Source organism: Cryptomeria japonica, chromosome 7, assembly GCF_030272615.1.
Source record: "Cryptomeria japonica chromosome 7, Sugi_1.0, whole genome shotgun sequence".
NCBI lineage: Eukaryota > Viridiplantae > Streptophyta > Pinopsida > Cupressales > Cupressaceae > Cryptomeria > Cryptomeria japonica.
In genome coordinates, this window is record NC_081411.1 from 114374726 (window position 1) to 114396623 (window position 21898).

General features: G+C 37.8%; 1 protein-coding gene across 4 annotated transcripts in view; it reads right to left on the minus strand.

Moving 5' to 3' along the window:
- Positions 1 to 21898, minus strand: part of LOC131855790 (magnesium/proton exchanger-like) — a 209879-nt gene that overhangs the window by 29494 nt on the left and 158487 nt on the right. The gene's annotated exons all lie outside the window — the stretch shown is intronic.

The following is a 21898-nucleotide window of genomic DNA, read 5'->3' on the forward strand; positions in this document are numbered from 1 at the left end:
AATAAAGATATGCTATTCTACATATTCAACCATTAAATGCTTTTTGATTTATTGCTAACTACACAAAAATAGAAATCTTCCTTAGGTTGATCTTACCTTGATTGACCCAACCCTCTATTGAGAACTCTTTCTCAGTTGGGACAACCTGGTAATATCTACCTAAGGCCTCTAGAGGATCTCTATTAATGAGTGAACTCATTAATGCTCTCAAACTTGGCAGAGATCCCACCTCTGTTCAAGCTTCCCTATCTCTGACATATGCATATGGTTAACCTCTACAATATATATATTGCCTCTAAGAGATTCGTTACAAATCTCTCTCTGGATTCCTAAAAGTGTTTAATGTGGCTAAGGTAACCATGCTTTTCACATTTAATGCTTAAGTTACCTGTGGATTCTAGAAATGGCGTATACCCTCTGTTCCTTCCCTTGTCACTAGGTTCTGGGGCATCCGCACTGGGTTTCTTTCTCTGCGTTTTTACTGGCAGTGGCCAGGCGTAGAAACGGCGACGCTCTTCCCAAGAGTCCGCCTGTGTGCCGAGCTATACGGCGAACACCCCGAGCTCTGGTCACGTGATTGCCTTGCTGGTAAGGTTGGCGATTTCCTGGTCTTCACACTTCCCACCCTCGTCCGTGCTTTCTCCTCCTTCCTGTCCGTGTTTGCCAGACGTGCTATTCATATGCTTTGCGGCCATGTCTTGTGGTCGTGACCTTTGGATGTCACGCTTTGGGTTTACTTGCTATGTTTGTTTTAATTCATCTTTTACGTGTATCCTTCGTTATACTCCTATTTGATTTATTATGATTGTTTATTAATCAATGCTTTTATTATTATCCACTACTTTTATCATTTAACCATTATATTTTAATATTTAATCTTTTCTATTTTATTATTTATTATTAGGTACTCTTTATTAAAAGAATCACGATTTATTATTTATTTACTTGATTTATAATAATAATTATTATTATCTACAAATAATTTTATGACTTTATTATTTATTATTTACTTGATTTATAATAATACTTATTATTTATCATTTATTTATATTTACAAATAATAATTCATGATTAACGATTTATTATTTTAATTGACAATGATCAATGTGTCTTTGACAAATTTAAGTATCGGGTATATTTATTAATCGGGGGTCACTGCATGATCTCCCCAAGTTTTGTTGTAAATCAATATATCATCAAAGAAAACTAGCAAATATTTCCTCAACTGTTTGTTAAAAGTATGATTCATGCAAGGTTGAAATGTTGCCGGAGCATTTGTTAACCCAAATGGCATAACCAAGAATTCATAATGACCATAATGACAATGGAAAGCGGTTTTATGGATATCTTGATCTCTTAACTTAATTTGATGATATCCTGACCTCAAATCAATTTTAGAAAAATAAACACCACCATGTAATTCATCTAATAACTCATCAATTCGAGGAATTGGATACCTCTTTTTGATTGTCTTCTTGTTAAGAGCACGATAATCTATACACATGCGAAGAGTCCCATCCTTCTTTTTGATCAGTACTACTGATGATGCAAAAGGACTAAAACTGGGCCTGATATGCACCATATCCAACAATTCCTTAATTGCCTTTTCTATTTCATCTTTGAATGTTTTAGGATGTCTAGAAGGAGTTGTGATAAAGGGTTTGGCACCTTCCTCTAATTCAATGATGTGTTCAAATCCTCTGTCAGGTGGAACTCCTGGAGGTATATCACTGAAAACCAGATTATGTGAATCTAATACTTTCGACAAATCATCTTGATAATGTTTAGATTCAAATCCTGATACCTTGTTGGAAATTAAACATTGTGACAACCATGCCACATCTCCATGTCTGAAAATAGCCTCCATTCTTTTAGCACTAACAATCCTGAGACCACCATTAGACATACCCCGAAGCACTACTTTCTTATCATCAATCTTAAAAGAAAATTCCAATCTTTTAAAACTCTGAGTGTACTCATCTAATGTTTCCATCCATTGAATGCCCAAAACAACATTTGTATCAGCCAAATCAATCACATAAAAATCATCAGTAACAGTATAATTGCAAAGAGTAATATTCAATTTAGGGACTTTATGAGTACTGGAAAAATTAGTTTCACCTACTACTCTAACATCAAAACCTTCATGTTTTTTGTTGTCCTCATTTTTGTTTCCAAAAATGAAGGACCACTACGATGGAATTTTTATGAAAAATGAAAATTATTACTCTATGGCACGCTTCCCGAGGCGAAATTTTGACTAATCCTTGGACTGGCTTAATCCTCAGTCCATTCTCGAACTACGTTTCAAATTTCGTCCAATTCTGGGTTCGTTTGCCATGCCTTTCCTTCAATTTCGGGTTTTAAAACCCAGACTGCAGGTGGAGAATTTTCTTCAAACTGCAAGTTTTAATGATATTCATTGTTGTGGTCTTTGTAGGGGAATTTTTGATCACTTACATGTGCATTTTTTATTTCAAATATGTCACTTGTAATTTATTTTAAGTTTCCCATTTAATGTTTTTATCTTTTTGTTGTTTTTTGGTCATTTTTAGTTAAAATAGGGGTTTTTTAGCTCAACTGCAAGTAAACTTGCAGTTTGTCCAAAAAACCCCTACTTTAATGGGTTTTACATGTAATAGGGATTTTAAATCCCCATTACATATGTGCAAGTGTTTAATACTTGTTGTAGGGATTTTATTTCCCCCTTACAAGTATTTTTAAACTTGCAGTTTGTCTTTTAAAACCCGATTTTAACATAAAGTTCATTTTTGACAATTTTTAAACTTGTCATTTGTCCAAAAAAACCCGATTTTGGCTTAATGAGTGAAAAGGTGAAATTTTAAACTTGTTGTTTTATATCCAAAACCCGATTTTAAGCATGAAAGAGGAAAAAGTGCAAATCGAACTTGTCATTTTATATCTAAAACCCGATTTGCTTCCTTTTGAAGAAATCGAACTTGTCATTTGTTTTTCAAAACCCGAAATGCAAGAGGGAAGCGATTTTGGACTTTTTCAAAGCGAAATTCATGGATGAATCGTTGGATGAATGAGGCGTTTTGGGTTTGTATCCTATCTTCTTGCATTTTTGGACATCTATCATGCCATTCCAAGGACAAATTCGCTGGTTTTTACCCTAAAAACAGCAACCACGTTTTTTCCTAACGTGAATCATTAATGCCACGTTTTGAGGGGTTGAATCTTTAAAATTTCGCACACTCCTAGATCGTTTTGATCTTTCTTCCTAAGGCGTGGAGGGTAAGAGAAGTTTCGCACCATTTAATGGTGCATTGAATGTGTAATGTGTAATGAATACCACGTTTTTCACAAAAACGTGACTCTCTTGGCTGCGTTTTAAATCCTTTGGCATTGATACCTCTTCAAACACCTTTGGTATTATTGCTTTAGCAAATACCTTGATCGTTTTGCTGCAACAAACTTGAAATGAACACTTTCATTGGCATTTTACTCTTGCAAGTTTAAGATTGCTACCATTTTTGGGGGCATTTTCACAAAAACGTGATAAGGGTTTAAAAGTTCAGTTTTGCTTCTTCATCTCAAGAAGTATTGCATTGTTGGAGAAGCATTTTGATTTTCCAATCAAGGTATGTTCTTCCTTTCTTCTCTTCTTTTTATTTTCATGTTTTCTTCATTTTTCGTTATTAATTGCATTCTTCACATGTGTTGTTCTTCCCTTAAAATTGGTTTTCATGAAACAAATCTTCCCTTTGAAATGCAATTGTTAAATTGCATTATTCTTCTCAAAATTCCATCTTAGCTAGTATTCGGGATTTTTAATCTCGATTACAAGTTCGCTGGAAATTGTTGTTCTTCCCTTACGGTTGAGAAATTTAATCATTTTTGGTTAAATTTCCAAGCTTGAAAAATGTGAAATACCTCTCTCTTGCAAATTCGTGTTTTGAAAACCGGATTACATGTTGAAAAGATCTTCCCATTTTCATGAAAATGACTATCCCGGATATTCCCATTTCTATCCATTCACGTTCCCCATATCCGCACTTTCCATTTCCATCATTTCCCGCAAGTCAAAATCCCATTTTTCATCCGTTTCTCCATTTTCGAATTTACAAGTATACTTGTATTCGGGTTTTAAAATCCCGATTGCATGTATGTACTTTCCAACTTGTATACTTGCGAAAATTCCCCCAAGATCCGAAATTGGTCAAAGTCAAGATTTTCCCATTTCTACATGTCTTCTCTCTTCTTCTCACAAAACCGTGAAATTCAGAGATCAAAGTTTTACCCATTTGAAAAAAGAAAGAATGATATTTGCAGCTGATTATGATGTGGCCTTAACCCTTTTAAGTCTTCATCACAACATTCCAGGTTCGCAATCAATGTCAGATTTGCCGGCATCGCCAACTCCAAAGAAAATGAAATACAAATATGATAAATACCAGAATGAGGTTACACCTTCCCAGGTCTCCTCGCCATTGGATCGCATCAGGGACACAGAAATAGGGCATGTTGATATGGCAGAATTCATTCACAGGGTAGAAGATCCACAGGATAACAACTTGCAGCGGCTGTTGGACAGCCATATCCATCATGCGTCTTCTTTCCCAGTGGCTGCCCTAGAACCTGAATTTGTTCTTGCATGCGCCCATCATTTTGACAAAGAGTCAAGAGTCATAAAAAATGATGATGGTGAAGCCATAATTCGTCTTGATGCGGATACAATCGAGAAGGTCTTCAAAATACCTCCTGCACTTGTTTACATGGAAATCACCAAAGAAAGTGCAGCAGAGTATTATGTGAAAAGAGAAAAAGATTGCAAGCGCCACATCAATAGGTGGATTCATGAGCCACGTCCTTCCTTCTCAAGATGGGCAAAGTTGTACCGTTGTGATTTCAAGTGGGAGATAGGAGACACCATCACTCTTCTCAGCAGAATGTTAGGCCTTGAGCACTCTAATGTCTTTGAGCCATGGATGTATCAATTCATCATGTTCATACGGCAGTCGCATCACATTTCATGGGGTGAAATCATCAGCGATGCTTTGTGCGAACAACTTGCAGCGGTTACTACCACTATGACCTTCTTTATGAATTCTTATTTGGTATATTTAGCAGCATCACTTAGACACTTTCCAGGTCTTTCTACCAAGGGTGATCGCTCTCTCATACCAGTTTGGGAATATTATGACCAGCTGCCTTTGAAACCTAGCAGACTACATTTCAGAAGAGTCCAAGACGCATTCTTTGGATATTTTATGTGTCAGTTTGACATGGATCTCAGAAATAAGCGAGTATCAGATGAGGCATGGGTCAAGGTATCTGAGTATGGGTGCTTATTCCTGCAATTTCCCACCTTCACCTACATGAGGATTGGGTGCTATGATGGACAACCATACATGCTACCACGATACCCGACCGATAGGATAATTCTTATGGAGTTGGGTAGACAGATTATGGCTGTTCATACTCTTCAGTCTGCTAGACACAAGGTTGGAATGGGGATCTCCAGCACAAATCCGTTGAAAATTGGTCGATACTCCCTTGTCACATCTGTGAAGGCTAAGGCCATGGAGGTTGAATTGCAGGAAATCAAGCTTAAGAGGTTCAAACCTAGAGCTGATTTTGATTATAGAGGTATGAAGGAAAAGATCAAAAAATCCTTTGTACATGTTCATCGCATTGAAGACATCTGGGCAGATCTCCGCACAAAAGCTTAAGTCCTGAAGATGGATTACTGCAGGCTCACTGTTGAGCAAATTGTTGACTTGAACTTGGCAGATATCCCACAAGGGATGATTGATGATGGGCGTATACTTGATCCTGAATACACTTCACGGAGGGTTGAGGAAGCTCCACTTCCTTTGATCCAATGGTCACATAAAGAGTGCGTCTCCATTCTTGACAGATTTCAGCCTATCTTGGCCAACACTAACGCATGGTTGAAAAGCAATGCTGTTAGACTTATCAAAATCAAGGTTGGTAAAGAAGATGATTCTACAGGGCCTCTTGGATGAAAGTCTGAGATTCAGATTGATAATAAGGAGGGTGCTTCATCTTCAAGCACAAGGATCAAGTTACGAGTTAGTCGTGCAGTAGTGCTTCCTCCTGAGGAGACAACTACTCGTGGGAAGGAGAAATCACGGTTCCATGTTCGGGTGATCGATCTGGATAATCCAGAAGAGGGGCAGCAATCTGATGATGCGCCTAAGTCTCCAGTTTCAGACACGCCTCATGAGGTCATTCCTCCAGTTTCTATTGAGACGCCTCTTTCTCCTCCTGATTTGCTCATTGATGAGTCTCCTCAGAACGCAGTTCCCATTTCAGCATACGGGCCTTCTCCTGAGCAACAACGAGAAAGTGTGTTGGAAGTTCCTGAAGATAATCCCACTTGCATTCAGTTATCAGAAATTGATACTTCCACTTCTGGTTTTGAAGAATTCATGAGGCAATCTTCATGTCCGTTGGTAACTGAGAAAAACATAGTCGCTATTCAAACAGATATTCCTCCCAGGGTGACCACAGTGATTCAAACAGAAACTGCTTCTCCTTTGCCTACAACTGTTACAGGAAGTGAGTTGATGACTTTGCCTCCATGGCTTAGTTCTTTCACCCTGAAAAGAAAGAAGCAAGAGATCTCACCTGATGCCTTCGACTACCAGCAACTCAAACAGTCCAGATCCAAAGTTGCTAAGAAGGCGAAGACTATTTCCAAGGTAACTGTTGATAGCAACAAGATGAAAGTAGCTGAAATTGTGGAACCTATTGCAGATAAACCACTTGATGAAATGTCAGCTGCTGATTATAAGGTTACAAGGGTAGAATTGGGCAAGCAAACACATGAAGTCATTAAACATGATGCTCAGTTTTCTGTTGCTTCACTAGTGCAAAGGTGTGACGATCTTCTTGCAAAGAAAGACAAGCTAGAAGAAGAAAACCGACAGCTCATGGCAGCCATCAATAAAATCACAAAACCTGCTGCTGAAGGGAGTAACTCCATAGGTTCTTCCGGTTCCCAAGAATCGATTTGTGGAGTAGAAAGGGCTGCTCAAAAAGTACAAGCACTGGATTCCTGGATTGATCACCTTCATGATCAATGCGTGCAAGTGATAAAAGACATTTTTCAAATAATGTCTAAGCTGGAAACCATTGAGGAGAAATTGGATCAGACTTCTAACACTTTCAAAAAGAATCTGGAAAGTGTTGAGAAAAGTCTGGCAATCTGGCGTACCATGCCCCAACAACAGCTGAGTATTTTGCAGGAGCACACCATCATCTCTTCCAGGGTCATGTACTTGGAATTTGAGGAACTCATGGAAAACAAAACCCTTGTTCTTAAGTCCCTCATCGAAGAGATCAGTGATGCAAGGAGATTCCGGAATGAAGTTTATCAAGGTATTGTCTCACATTGTGAAAGGGCCTCTTGCAATATAGTAAGTCAGGATGGAGAGCTAATTCCAGAAGAAGAAGTTCTTGCGGACTTACAGATGAGGATTCATGGTGAATGGAGGAGTGAACAATTCTCGGCAGTTTCAATTCAAGCATTGATGAAACATCAAGCCTTTTTGCATGAGATCCAGTCCATCCTGGATAGAGACAATTCCGCGCTCCTCCGCTGTCACGACACTATTGTGAAGACTATGGTAGTTGCTAAGAACACTCATGAACCGAATCCCGAGGAACTACAAGCGAGCATCCGGAAATTTCAAGGATTCATGTCTTCACAAAAGGCAACCTAAGTGTTTTTCAACACTTAGTTGAATTTTCTCTCTTTCGTAATCTTTAGTTGTAATTTCGTTTTGACAAGTTACATGTAAAAGTAATTTTTATAAAATACAAGTTACACATTACTTGTACTTTTGTAATTACATGTAAGGCAACTACAAGTTATGTCCGATTAGGACTGTAGTTGGAATAAGTCTTAGTTAGTTGGAGTAACTCTTAGTTAGTTAATGAAGTCTTAGTTAGTTATTGAATGAGTCTTGGTGGTTGAGAGAATCTCTCAAGTTAGTTAGGATCCTCCCACCTTTTTCTCAAGGCTCCTCTTCTATAAATACTTGAGAGGTCCATTGTAAATATATCTTTTGGAAAGCAAGCAAAAACTCTGCCAAATTTACAGCAAGAAGTCTTTGAGCTTATGTATGTGGATTGAAAGTTTTTGAAGAAATAATAAAGAAGGACTACTCAAGTTTTGAGTCTTTGAGCTACATGTTTGAGTTTGAATCTTTTATTTCTTCTATGCCAAGTGTTTCTAAAGGAGCTTAGTCCAATCTGATTTGAAGTCTTTGAGCTGCAAGTAGAGAAGATTAATTAAAATAGGAAAATCTCTAGAAGGAGCAGCAAGTCTTTGAGCTTGCGTCTATTCTTGAGGAAAATTACTGTTTGATAAGAAATAGCAGCAAGTCTTTGAGCTTGCATTAGTTCTTGTCTTTGTGTTAAAAGAATAGATTATTCCAGTCTTTGAGCTGTTATCTTTTATTCGTTGTAAAATTTAGTATAGCAAAGGGTAGATAGGACTTCCAATAGTCAAGTCTTTGAGCTTGATATTGCTGTCCCGTCCCGAAGGAAGTGACGGGAGTCTTTGAGCTTTCAGGAAACTTCACTTCCTTTCTCTCATTTTACTTGAAAGTGGTTACTGCTGTTATTCAATCGCTATCCTTTTCTGTGAAGAGAAAAAGGATATTGTCTTTAGGGACTTTATAATTGCAAAGAGTAATATTCAATTTAGGGACTTTATGAGTACTGGAAAAATTAGTTTCACCTACTACTCTAACATCAAAACCTTCATGTTTTTCAATTTGCAATCCACGTTTTTCCACAAGATCTGCATCTGTAAAATTATGAGTAGAATCACTATCAAGCATGACAACCACACGCTGCCCATTCAAAACTCCTCTAACTCTGAAAATATTATAATGAGGTGTTCCTATCATAGATACTATTACCCCTTCTCCATGTTTAGTACCTGTCTCTGATTCTGTGTTCTGTGGTGCAGGTTCTATTTTAGGTTCAACATTCTCTTCATCGTCACTATCTGACATAACTTCAATGTAATGAATTTTTCCCTTTCCCAAACATCTATGTCCTGGCTGCCATGATTCTCTACAGCTGAAACATAGTTTTTTCCTTCTGAGTTCTTCCCTCTCCTCTTTATCTAACTTGTTTTTAGGGAAATTATCTTTATTGAAAGGTTGTTTGTCATTTTCTGGTTTAGGTGGTGGTGCTTTATTAAAAAATTTCCCTTTTGAAGAAGGTTCCAATTCTCTTGCTCTTTTAATAGATGTTTGTAAAGTAGGAGGGTTCAAGGATTTAACCCAACCTTTGAGTGAAACTGACAATCCATCTATGAATATCACAATTTTTTGTCTCTCTGAAATTTCAGTTACTAAAACTGCCAATTTTTCAAATTTAGAAATGTATTGTTCAACAGTTCCAGATTGCTTAAGCTGAGTTAAATATTTTAGATGAAGTTCAGGATCTCTAGAGTCAAATCTGTCAATAAGTTTCTTAGTGAATTCAACATATGTAATAATCTGATTATGACCCAAAGTTACTTGCCCATGGTGCCACCATTCGTGTGCTACACTGTCAAGATGTAATGCTTCATCTTCCAACATAGGATTTAATTGAAAGTAGGTGTCTAGTTTCTGCAGCCAAGCCCTAGTTGCAGTTTTCCCTGACCCATCAAAGTAAGGGATAGACATCTTACCGATTTTCCTCTGTAATTCACTATTATTCCCTCGCTGTCCTCTTGGCCTGTGTTTCATTCTGACATCCAAGTACTCTCTAAATGTCATTGTTGACCTAAAATCATCCCCTGATAATAACCAATCTTGGTGTATCTCATCCTCTAATTCTCTAATTGTCAGTTCGTTTTTTGGTTGCACATTCCTAACAGTGAAAGTTGGCATAAAAGGTCTGGATGTTCCTATTCTTTCCGGCTGATTATTATTGACAGAATGCTCATCTCTACCCCCATTGTTTGCCCCAACATTATGGTGTTGATTATTTCCATTATTTTGATGTTGATTAATGAATTGGGTCATTAAATTAGTCATTATGTTGACAGTGTCCTGCATATCTTGTTGACTTCTAATTAAAGTTGTTATGAGATCCCTATTGTTTTCTGGTTCTCCCATACTGTTTGTTTCAAAAATAATCTCTTTGTCAGTTTCAGTATGGCTGTCCTCAATCTTCAACTGAATAGAAGAGCTACCTTGTGCTAAAGGAGAGCTTTGATATCTGTTTTGTCGGACCCTAGTATTCCGAAAATTATAATTTCCCTGGTGCATACTCAGTTGTGCATAGATTGTTCATGAATTTCCAACTCAAGGAAAAAAAAAACACCCTACAGGCTGGCAAGATTTCTAAGCTCTAATACCACTGTAAAATTCCTTAATTAAGCACTGATTGCAATTAGATATATGTCCAGGTTAAAACAGAAACATATTATTCAACACGGCCAGTGGATTATTGGCATACCAATGAATAACGTTAAACAATATTATTTTTCATTCACACAGTCTCAGTTTTACTTCCAAACTTGCCGGTAAACAAATCATTTATTAACAGAGAACAGGGCATTCATTATTCAAGAAGTGTATATCAAATGATTGTTTATTCCACCAGGACATGAGTTAAAGAATTTCTTTCATAGTGCACCTGATATTTAAGCAATGTCTGTTGATGCCAAACTCGTGGAGTCTTCATATATTCACCGAATGCAATGTAGAAAGAGATGTCCACAACAACAACGATTCACTTGAACTAAATACCACCGGAAATCAATTTACACAGACTGGTCTGTGTTACGATATCAGCCTGGCGTGCTACACAATCCCTTCCATTTCCATTGCGGGGGAACTACGAACTTTCGTTAAGGCAGTAACGGACTGTAATGTCCCCATTTTGCGAGCATCAGAGTTTGTAAGAATTAGCCTATCATTTGACCCTCGTAGGCTAACAATTATTGATAGAGGGCCTCGTGTGGCAGTTACTTGGTGATTAGAGACATTACTCTTCAGCTGGATTCAAGTTTTGGTCTTTGCACAGGTTTTTTGACTCAGATTGGCACACTTACTATTTATAGTAAGTTACTATTTTGGGAGAGTCAAGGTTCCTATCAATAGAAAGACACCTGAGCAGAGCTTATTGGCAATGTTGACCTTGATTGGGCCTTTGCAGCTATTTCTAGACTCAGTTCCACATACTTACTATTTATAGTAAGTCACTATTCAGGGTTTCTATTTTCAGACAGGCATCCAATCACATGGAGAACAGGGAGAGTCGACTCCTGGCTCAGACGGCTTAGCAATCAGACAAGTACATCAAGAGATATTAAAGTTTAAGTGACTTAAGTGATTTATTTAATATTTTAATATTATTATAAAGTTCTAAAGTAACTTTATAATAATAAAGTTACTTTAATATAATAAAGTGCGTTAAGTGAATAATTTAATGTGGGAATAAATCTTTTATACCACATTGGCCAGGAAGGTGTTTGACCTCTCTTAAGGAAAGAATAAAAGGAAAGGCAAGAGTTCATTCTCGGCATCCAGTTGATGAATAGTATTTTGATTGATTTTTATTGTGGAGCCTAGAGCTTTCGCAATTTTCTTCTTTGACCATAGCAAACGAAAACTTCCTATTGATAGCAATTTTGAAGATGTGAAATAACACCTGAATTATTGCAGTTGTGGGAAAGAATACTTAAGTTCTTTCATTTGTGCAAATTGGTGCAGTTTTCTACAAGGGTTTGAAGTTTATTGTTGAAGAACATTTATAGTTGGTTGTGAATCATCCTTCTTTGGCACATGGAGTTATATCATTCTTGTTGGGAGAGATTATCAACAAATTATTCAAGGTTTTAAGAGCAGATTGCAAGTTTTTTCATCCACTGCTACAGTACTCGCGTGAATAGTACCCGCGTGAACAGTGCCGTGAACATTGCCGTGAACAGTGCCATGAACAGTGCACATGAACAGTGCGCTACAGTGCCGTGAACAGTGCGCTACAGTAGTTTGAGTTCTATAGAAGGGGATTTAGAAAGGTTGAACAGCTATATATATTTGACAACGGATTTGCATATGAGGAGAATCAAACCAATATATCAAGGCAGCCATTGAAATACTAGGTTTTCTATCTATGGTCATTGTATTAGAAAATCATTACTTCATTGCATCATTTTCTATTATGATTATATCATGAAATATTTGGAGGTTGCATATGTTTAATGGAGATATAATTTGCATATTCCACATTCATGGTAACATTCAACATTGATCAGCCACTTAGCTTTCATGCCAATTGTTTGCTTAAATGCCTAATGGTTGTAGGTATACATTGGGATGCATGACAAGTGTTTGTCTTAATGTCAACTAGCTGTACTAGTTAATTTCAGTCATTACATATGTGTGGAAAGGTCTAAAACAGCTAGTATATCATTTCTATAACAACTTTGCATTGTTAGAAGCTTTCCATAACTTCATTTGCAACCTACAAACCCAAAGAAGACAAATAAAGAATTCACTACAGCAGCTTCAAACATTGTATGCCAAGTGTTTGACAATATTCCTTGGTGTTCAAATAAGCAAAACAGGGTCAGATTAACCAAGGGATATTACACGGACCATACTCTCCAACCTGATATCGAGTCTCTGGGCCACAGTGGGTAATACATGTTGACGCCGTGTTTCAAATTTCAATAACACGGTATGTGTGTGAATGTCGTCGCTATGCCATACCTATATTGCACGCATTTGCAGACTTGCGTGTAGGACGCGCTCCCCACAACACACACTAAGGAACTGCCGACGCTACTGCACTTCGCTCATTCAACGATGATTCTTCTTCATACTCGAGCAACCAATAGGTCAATTCAGTGACTAACGAAAGGCTAGTTAATCACGTGATGTGTAATAACACTCACAGGAATCCAATCTTCTCTTCCAGGCATAATCCTTCCATCTGACGCCATCCTTTTATTTACCAAATAAGTTGGTTTTATTTCCCGTAGGAAACTAAATAATAGTTAAGAACTATTAAGTAGATAGTTACAGTGTTTATTAAAATGCTTTAATAAAAGGAAAATGTAATATTAATTATTTATATTAATGAATGGGATATTAATATAAAGTAATTAATATAATTTTTTATGTTTGGCAACTATTTATTAGGGGACATTACATGTTCAAGGTAAATTTGTCAATTTTCTGATTTTCTAAGACAAAACACAAATTAGAATAGCAAAATAAAAATGAAACTAATTGCTGAAAACTTCATATCAAACCTTCTATGGCTGAATAAGAATTTCAGTTTCACCCCAACCTAGCAAAGTTTGCTTATAGATGATAAATAATCCGAATGAAATGATGGTTAAGGACTGGTATGTGATGGGCAATTAATCTAACACCCTCTAATATGCAATTACACTCAGATCTTACTATTGAATGCTCACAAACTTCAAATACAAGTGTTCATATGACCCAAAATAAATGATTTAGCTCTCAAACACCAACAAACATTAAAGAATGGCACCCTAGGTTATTAAACTTGCATGGATCTGAACTAAACACCAATTTATCATCTTCAAAATGCCTTTATTAGATTTGCAAAATGCTAGAGCAACTTACAATGACTTATATCCACAATTTTCAGAGTTGCAAGAATTGAATGTGACAGGAAATGATGAATGTACAGCTATAGGAGCGTTGTATGGTGAATATTAAATAAGTTTGGTAGTTCGATCTTATTGTAGAAATACTGCAGCAGCAACAATAGTGAGGCAAAAGACGTAGGGAGGACACATGGCAGCTGGGAACAATAAATTAGAGGCCACACCAGCAGTCCCAGGCCTTCCAAAATGTTGATAACAATCAATAAAACGTCTAAAAACAGTGAAAGATGCCCATGCCATTTACGCAATAATCATTGCAAATTCCATGGTAACTCCTGCACCCATGTTTGTAATCACCTTACCATCAACTAGAACTCTTACATTTACTGCACTTTGATCTGATGATCCACTTGAACGTCGTGGATGATTCACCCTGAATCTGGCCCAGACTCTACAATTCGAGAGCCGGGTTGACTCTGCAAAGTCCAGAAGACTCTGGACTCGGACTCAGTCGAGTCTGCTCAAACTCGCCAAATTTTTCAGACTTGGCAGGCTCGCCGAGTCCCGAGGGTCAAACTTTGTCGCACCCAACAAAAAATAAAAAGCAAAAAAAGGAAAAAAATTAGTGTTTTAACTTGAACAAAAGGTGCATATGTTTGCCTCCCTAACTGTTGTGCGTATCGCACACCCATCCCTGTCTTGGACAGGGACCCCCAATTTGTGCCTTTCTGTCCTTGTGGAAGAGGAAGGGGATATGAAGGGTCAAGTGCCGCTAAAACCAAATTCAGCCTCTAGGGCCATATTGCGAACTTCAAACTCCCTAATTCTCGCAAAGTCGCCTAAATGTGAAGAAAGAGTTAAAGCCTACAAAGACGTTGAAATGCCAATTTTCGCCAAATGGGGGTTAAAAGTTAAAATATCAAAACTTTGAAAAAGATCACAAACCCCCAAAATTTGCCAACAATGGATAAATTGCAAAGGTTTTCAAAAGATCATAAAACCCCGAAGTTTGCCATTCAAAATCACCCAGTTTCAAGAGGTTTGCAGAATTCTAAAATCGCAAAGTATAAGACTTGCAAACTGGCTAAAATGGCCGAAGTTGACAACTAAGGCATAAAGTGCTAAATGTCCAAGTTCGCAAAAACCACCTAAACTCCGAAATTTGCTACAAGGGCGTAAAAGTCAGAGTTAAGAAAGTTTGCAAAATAGGTGAAATCCCCAATTTTCGCCAACCAAGGGAGAATTGCAAGGAATTTATAAAGTTTACAAACCATGTCAAAATCCCGAAATATAGAAATCGCCGAAATATGAAAATTCCAATCAAGAGAAAATCGCCGAGGTTTTCATCCAAAGTGTAAATCGCGAACTTTGTCAAAGTTTGCATAAAGTCTAAAATCGCCGAAGTTTTAACCAACCAAGTCACGGAGTTTAAGTTTGAAAAAGACCCGAAAATCCCGAAGTTTGGCAACAACGCAATTTATTATAAAGTCTAAAACACCGAACTCCTGCCCAAAGCAAAGTAAATCGCAAAGGAGTACGAAGGCTTGCGGAGATGCAAAACCCCATTTTCGGCAGCGCCATAGTTAAAGCCTTGCAAAAAGCTCTCAAAACCCGAAGTTCGCAACCTCGAGGAAAATCGCGAAAAGGTTAAGGGTTTGTGAAATGGTGCATTTCGCCGAAGTTTGATAAATGAGGAAAATTGCGAAATATAAACCCTGCGAAAAGCTTTAAACACCCTATTTTCGACGACATAGTAAAACGAAGAAGTTTGAAGGTTTGTTGAAGGAAAGCAAATCGCCCAAGTTCGATGCCTAAGGGTTAAACGCAGAAGTTAAAAGTCTGAAGAACCATCCAAAGCCCCCATATTTGTCGATTTTCGGGAGATAAAGGAAAACTTTTAAAAATAGAAAGGCGTTAAGTTACCAAGTTTGCAAAAACGCGTCTTGAGCCGAAGTTCGGCGAATAGAAGCAAAAGGTAAAATCGTTGAAACCAAGTTCGCAAGTGGCTTTTAGCCCGAAAATACCAATGCAGAAAGGGGCATTAAACTTAGATATTTTCAAAACCAACTTGTAGGCTGAAATTGAACAATAGGGCAGAATCACTTTTTCGCCAGTCAGCCAAGAAACTTTAGTGGATTCAGATCGCCCAAACACCATCAAGACCAAGGATCAGATTTCAGGTTCGAAGAGAAAACGACATTTCAAAAGATACATCTCACAAAGAACTTCTCAGGCTAGACGACGTTAAAATTTAATATTTGTTAAGTTAAATTATTTAATTTTTCAAATTGATTTATTAAAATGAAATTGATCGTTTGCAGGTCACAGGACTTCATCGCAAAAAACCAGAAGCCAGGCATTGAAAGCTGGAAAAGAAAAGGATATAGGAACGTGCTACAATAGCACGAGATTTGAACCGTGCATTGGGAAGCGTGCCACTAGACAACAAGCTAAAGTCCACCACCAGGACCAAAGACCAAAGAACACTCCGAGTACAACAATCATGCGTTCTCAGGAAAAGCACACAGCTGGATTTAATTCCAGAAGTTCAGTTTCTGTAAACTGAAACTGTTTTATTGAAAAAACTGCCTATAGGTCCCACGCAAGATATTTTTGTGGACAGTTATGTCCAATTATCGGATGGACTCGAATTAAAGCCAAATAGTGGCAGTTAGTTGGGATTGTGGTTGGTCGGATAACTGAGAATTGATTGGGCATAGGTTAAGGCTGCCAACTTCTGGATGGCAGGTCAGGACCCTTGGATGCAATCCATCCTAGCCTCTGATTCAATATTGTAAAAACTATAAAAGGTAGAGGCCTTTCTTTAATAAAGGGTTAGAGATTTTTGTTAGATAGTCAGATAGTTGGTTAGAATTTTGTAGTTAGATTTTAGAAGTTAAAATAGATTAGATTTTAAGCATAGCATAGAGATGCTGCAGAAATTGTTGTAATGGCAACTGAAGCAAATATATGAACTTTGAAATATGGTGTTTGTTGTCTTTGTTTTAGTCTGTTTGCATGGTTTCTTTCAGCTGGTTAATTTTAGAGTGTAGGGATTTTAATGGTGAAGTGTGGAGGGATATTTGATGCATTTCTGGTTCATACCATTGGGGGTCTACCGATTGTAGGTCACCGTGCATGGTTAGTCTGAACCCAAACTGTGCTTAGTTCAACTGCAGGTGTTCGTCTTAGGCTGCGCCAGAATTAATTGGGTGCCTGAAACGAGTGTCTCCGGTCTGAAAAATCCTTCATCCCTTGGAGCTAGCACCGTTTTTGTCTAGTTGTAAGGGTATCTCTGGCGAAACAAAAACTGGTTTATCGAAATCTGTCTACTCGCTGCATCAGCTATTATCATCCTTGTCCTTAGGCTTCCTGAACCCTTCCCTTTTGATTTTATTTTGTAGTCTGAGAATCATAGCAGACCACCTTGTTGCAAACGTAAGACCCCTTGTGCTCCTAGCAAATCACATCAATCACTGAGTAATCCCGCAGTCAAAACCTGACAATCAAAACCTCGAGGTCATCCCCTTTGATCAACAAAACCAGCATTAGGGATTTCCCTATCTCAAGAGAGGATAGGACACTCAACGAGTACATTCTATTCTGTGTTGGCTGGATGGAGTCGTAGCAATGCGATTTTAGACACGTCAACACTAACCTAAAAGGTCATTTTTATTGTTTGCAAACACAAGGAGGAGAGAAAAAGAAGCATTTGAGCAAAAATGTTGAGGCATTGAAGAGCAGACCAACAGATCGATTGAAGAGGAGATAGTGATTGTTGATTGTTTGTGCAAGTTAGTAGCTTGCATTCACACATTTAAAGGAGTCAAAGAAGGATTTGGAAGAGGCCTCTACAAATTTGAAGGTGTATTTCTTCAATTTTGGAGCAAATTTGAAGAGGTAAGTGTTGACGTGTCTAAAGTTGCATTGCTGCAACTCTATCCGGCCAATGCAGAATAGAATGATCTCGACGAGTATCCTTTCCTCTCTTGCATAAGGAAGCCCTAATGCTTCTTTTAATTGATCAAAGGGGATGACCTCAAGGTTCCAAATTTCAGTTCTTGAACGTGGGATAGCTCAATGATCGATGTGTTTTTTGCTGGGAGCACAAGGGGTCTTATGTTTTTGCAACAAGCTGGTTTGCTGCGATTCTTGGACTCGAAAATAAAAGCAAAAGAGAAAGGGTTTAGGAGACCTAAGATTAACCAGGTTGGTATGCGGGTAAGATGGATTCAACATAACCAATCCCTGCTTGGTCAAAATGGCTCACAACCTCACAGGAACGGTGCAATCTTCAAGGGGTCTTGGAAGATTTTCAGATTGTAGGGGAATGGCTAAGCACCCAATTCTAGCGTAGCTCAGACAGACACTTGCAATTGAACTAAACACAATTAAAGGCTCACGCTAACCATACAACAGAACATACAATCAATATATCCTCAATGGTATGAGCCCGAATCCATCAAATACTTGCACACCCTAAAGAAAGATCTATCTAAAATGCTGAAGAAAACCATGCAAACAAAAGAAAACAAAGACAATAAACACCATATTTCAATGTTCATATATTTGCTTCAGCTGCCATTACAACAATTTCTACAGCATCTCTATGCTACTACTAAAATTTAACCCTCTACAATCTAACCTATTCTAACTGAAATTTAACAGTCTAACTGCCTAAAAATCTAACCCTTTACAAAAGAAAGGCCTCTGCCTTTTATAGATTTTACAATTCGAATCGACGGCCAGGATTGACTACATCAAAGGGCCCTGATCTGCCCTCTAGAAGCTGGCAACTTTAATCCATGCCTACTCAATTCTCAGTTATCCCTTCAACCACTATCTCAACTACTACAAGTGTTTGGCATTAATTCGGTCCTCCTGGTGGTTGGGAATAGCTGTCCACAACTGACCTGTTTCCCCTTTGTTTCAAAATATCTTGACTGGGGCCCAGAGGCAGTTTTACATTATACAATTTCAGTGTTTTTTAGAAACTAAATTTCTAGAATTAAATCTAGCTGTGCATTTCTCGAGAATGCATACTTGCTGCATTCTAAATGTTCTTTGTTCTTTGGTCTTGGTGGTGGACTTCAACTTGTCGTCCAGCAACACGCTCCCCAATGCTTGGTCGTTTTGATCTTGCGCTCTTGCGTCTTCTTCTCCATCTTCCTGCTCTCGTCTTTGATATGTGTTAAGTCGTCACTTTAGCTCCTCGATGTCGATCACAATCGAGTCTTCACCTTGCGTTTTAGGTCGACACCTTAGCCTCTCTTGACGTTGTCGATCTGCAAACAATGAAATCCACTTTAACAATCATTTTGAAAATTTAAATAAATTAACTTAACAATCATATTAAATTTTACGCGATGTTGGGCTTCTTCGTTTTAAACGCCTAATCCTTTGACATGAAATCAGCTATGGTGGTCAAAATGTGCGAACTTTACCCTTGACGAAATGTGTGATTAAGTTCTTTTTAATTGATTCTCGGCTTGTGAGGATCATTTGTGCGATATTAAACTTTTGACCTTATTTCGGCTGAATGACCCTATTTGCGCACTTTGGTGAATTTCGGCTCTTTGTAGCCTTTTGCACGATTTTCACTTTTCAAGTTATATCACTTTAAGTTTTCAAAAAACTTTAGACCTTTTGGATAGGAAGGGGCGATTTCGCCTCTCAATGACCTTTTTTTAAAAAAAAAAATTGGGCTATAGAGCCGAAATGTGCAATTTGGTGTTAACTTTTGGGCAATTGTAAACTTTCAAGGTTTTCGGGCTTAACACCGATTTTGTGAGTTTTGTGTTGATTTCCAATTTCGGCCTTTAAGATGACTTTGTGAGCTTAAGTTTTTTGGTTTCGGTCTGGTGATTTTGTGAGAATGCAGTCTCTTTTCTAAAGTGAACTCGGCCAAACCTTTTGTTTGCAGACTTTAAACAAAAAATGACGAACTTTGTTATTCCCCCCCCCTTTTCACTATTTCAGATTTGCTTCTCTTTTTGGCCTAGATGGTTAGAATGCACAACTTTCTTTTACGTTTCATAAAATGACCAGAAGTGCCGAATTTGCAACTATTTGCCCATTACCTCAATGAATTTCGGGATTCTCTATTGAACGATCGTTGCTTTTAGCCAATTTCGGCCTGGAAGCTGATTTTGAAAGGCTTTGTTTATTTCGACCTTTATGGCCAAAATGTGACCTCTAGCTATGGCGATTTTCAGGCTAAATGATGATCTTTTCACAAGGTTTTTGAAAAGTTACATCCTTCTTTATTATCAGCATGTTGGGTCGATCTGAGAGTTTAACTATTTTTGGCCTTTGGGGCCTTTTTTGCGACTTTGAAGAGTCTTTTGTCATTTTCGGCTTGTTAGATGACTTCGGGAGAAATGTCTTTTAACCCTTCTCGGCTCACTAATGGAATTTATGAGAGCCTCTTTCGATTTGAATGAGGAGTTCGAAACTATTAATTTCGACCAAAATGGCCGAATTGCATGATTCAGTTTACTAAACGTTTCGGCTCTAGAAGGCTCCACGCGCGATTTGAAATTAGGGAGGCATATGGTGAACTTGTCTTCATATGTTCTTCACCCTTATCGGCTTAGAACACCACTTTGTGCGATCTAGGTTTAATGAAGATTTCTTTGCACGATTTGTGAGCTCTTTTAGATGACTTCCAACTTCAACTTTATGGCGCGATTTGTGAACTTTTTTACGACTTCCAACTTCGGCTTCAAAGAGGATTTTGTGCGATTTGTGGTTAGTCATTTCATTTCTTGTTTTTGGCCTTTGCGGTGAAATGGCGAACTTGTGTGATTTTCGGCCCAATGAAGAGATTTGCGAGATTTTTAACTCCTTGGATGAATTCGTCTTTGAAAGACATTCTGCGAACTAGAACTCCTTCACCTTTTCGGCATTTTTGGCTTGTTTGCTAGGTGAGATGCAAGGCAGAATGCAAAAATTACGATTTACATTTGACATTTCACTAGGTTTCACCGACGTTTTCAAACACGGGCTCTATCTCTCCTTCCTTCACGCAAGGCAAACACAACGGGGGTCCCCTTATCACAGAGATGGGGTGAGGTGTGCGATATGCACAACAATAAGTTACACTTATTTGTTGTTTTTATATTTTTTTAACTTTCATATTTCCATTTTATTGTACATTTGTTTTGGTTTTGTTTCATTTTATGTTGATGGAAAAAATAAGAAACCCTACTTCTGTTTTTTCTTTATTTTATTTATTTTCAAGTTTTAACTTAATTAGAATAAGAGACATTATGCTGATTTTTTCATTTATAAAATATTGCAGCATAACGTCTTAGGCTATCGGTAGTGGAAGTGGTGCCACAAAGGCAACCCCAATTAGAAAGGATAAGGCTTGGAAACATGCAATCCCTGGATCAAAAAAAGAAGTAATATGTTTCCATTCCAAAACAAAATATAGTGGGGGAGGTATTAACTGGTTGAAATATCACATTGCACAAATAGAACGTCATGATGCCAAACTATGCAAAGTAGCACCCCCTGAGGCCATACGTGAAGTGCAAGCTCAATTTGAGGAATTTGAAGAGAAAAAAGAATTAAAAAAGGAAGGAAATGGAAGAAATGGCACATGCAAACATTGGTGGAGAGGCTTCTTCAAATCCTCGGCCTTCATTTCCTGCATCTAGAAGTAGTGATAGTGCAAGTGTGACCATTGGGTGTAATATCCCTTGGCTAATCTGACCCTGTTTCACTTGTTTGAACCCCAAGGAATATTGTCAAACACTTGGCATACAATGTTTGAAGCCGCTGTAGTGAATTCTTTATTTGTCTTCTTTAGGTTTGTAGGCTGCAAATGAAGTTATGGAAAGCTTCTAACAATGCAAAGTTGTTATAGAAATGATATACTAGCTGTTTTAGACCTTTCCACACATATGTAATGACTGAAATTAACTAGTACAGCTAGTTGACATTAAGACAAACACTTGTCATGCATCCCAATGTATACCTACAGCCATTAGGCATTTAAGCAAACAATTGGCATGAAAGCTAAGTGGCTGATCAATGTTGAATGTTACCATGAATGTGGAATATGCAAATTATATCTCCATTAAACATATGCAACCTCCAAGTATTTCATGATATAATCATAATAGAAAATGATGCAATGAAGTAATGATTTTCTAATACAATGACCATAGATAGAAAACCTGGTATTTCAATGGCTGCCTTGATATATTGGTTTGATTCTCCTCATATGCAAATCCGTTGTCAAATATATATAGCTGTTCAACCTTTCTAAATCCCCTTCTATAGAACTCAAACTACTGT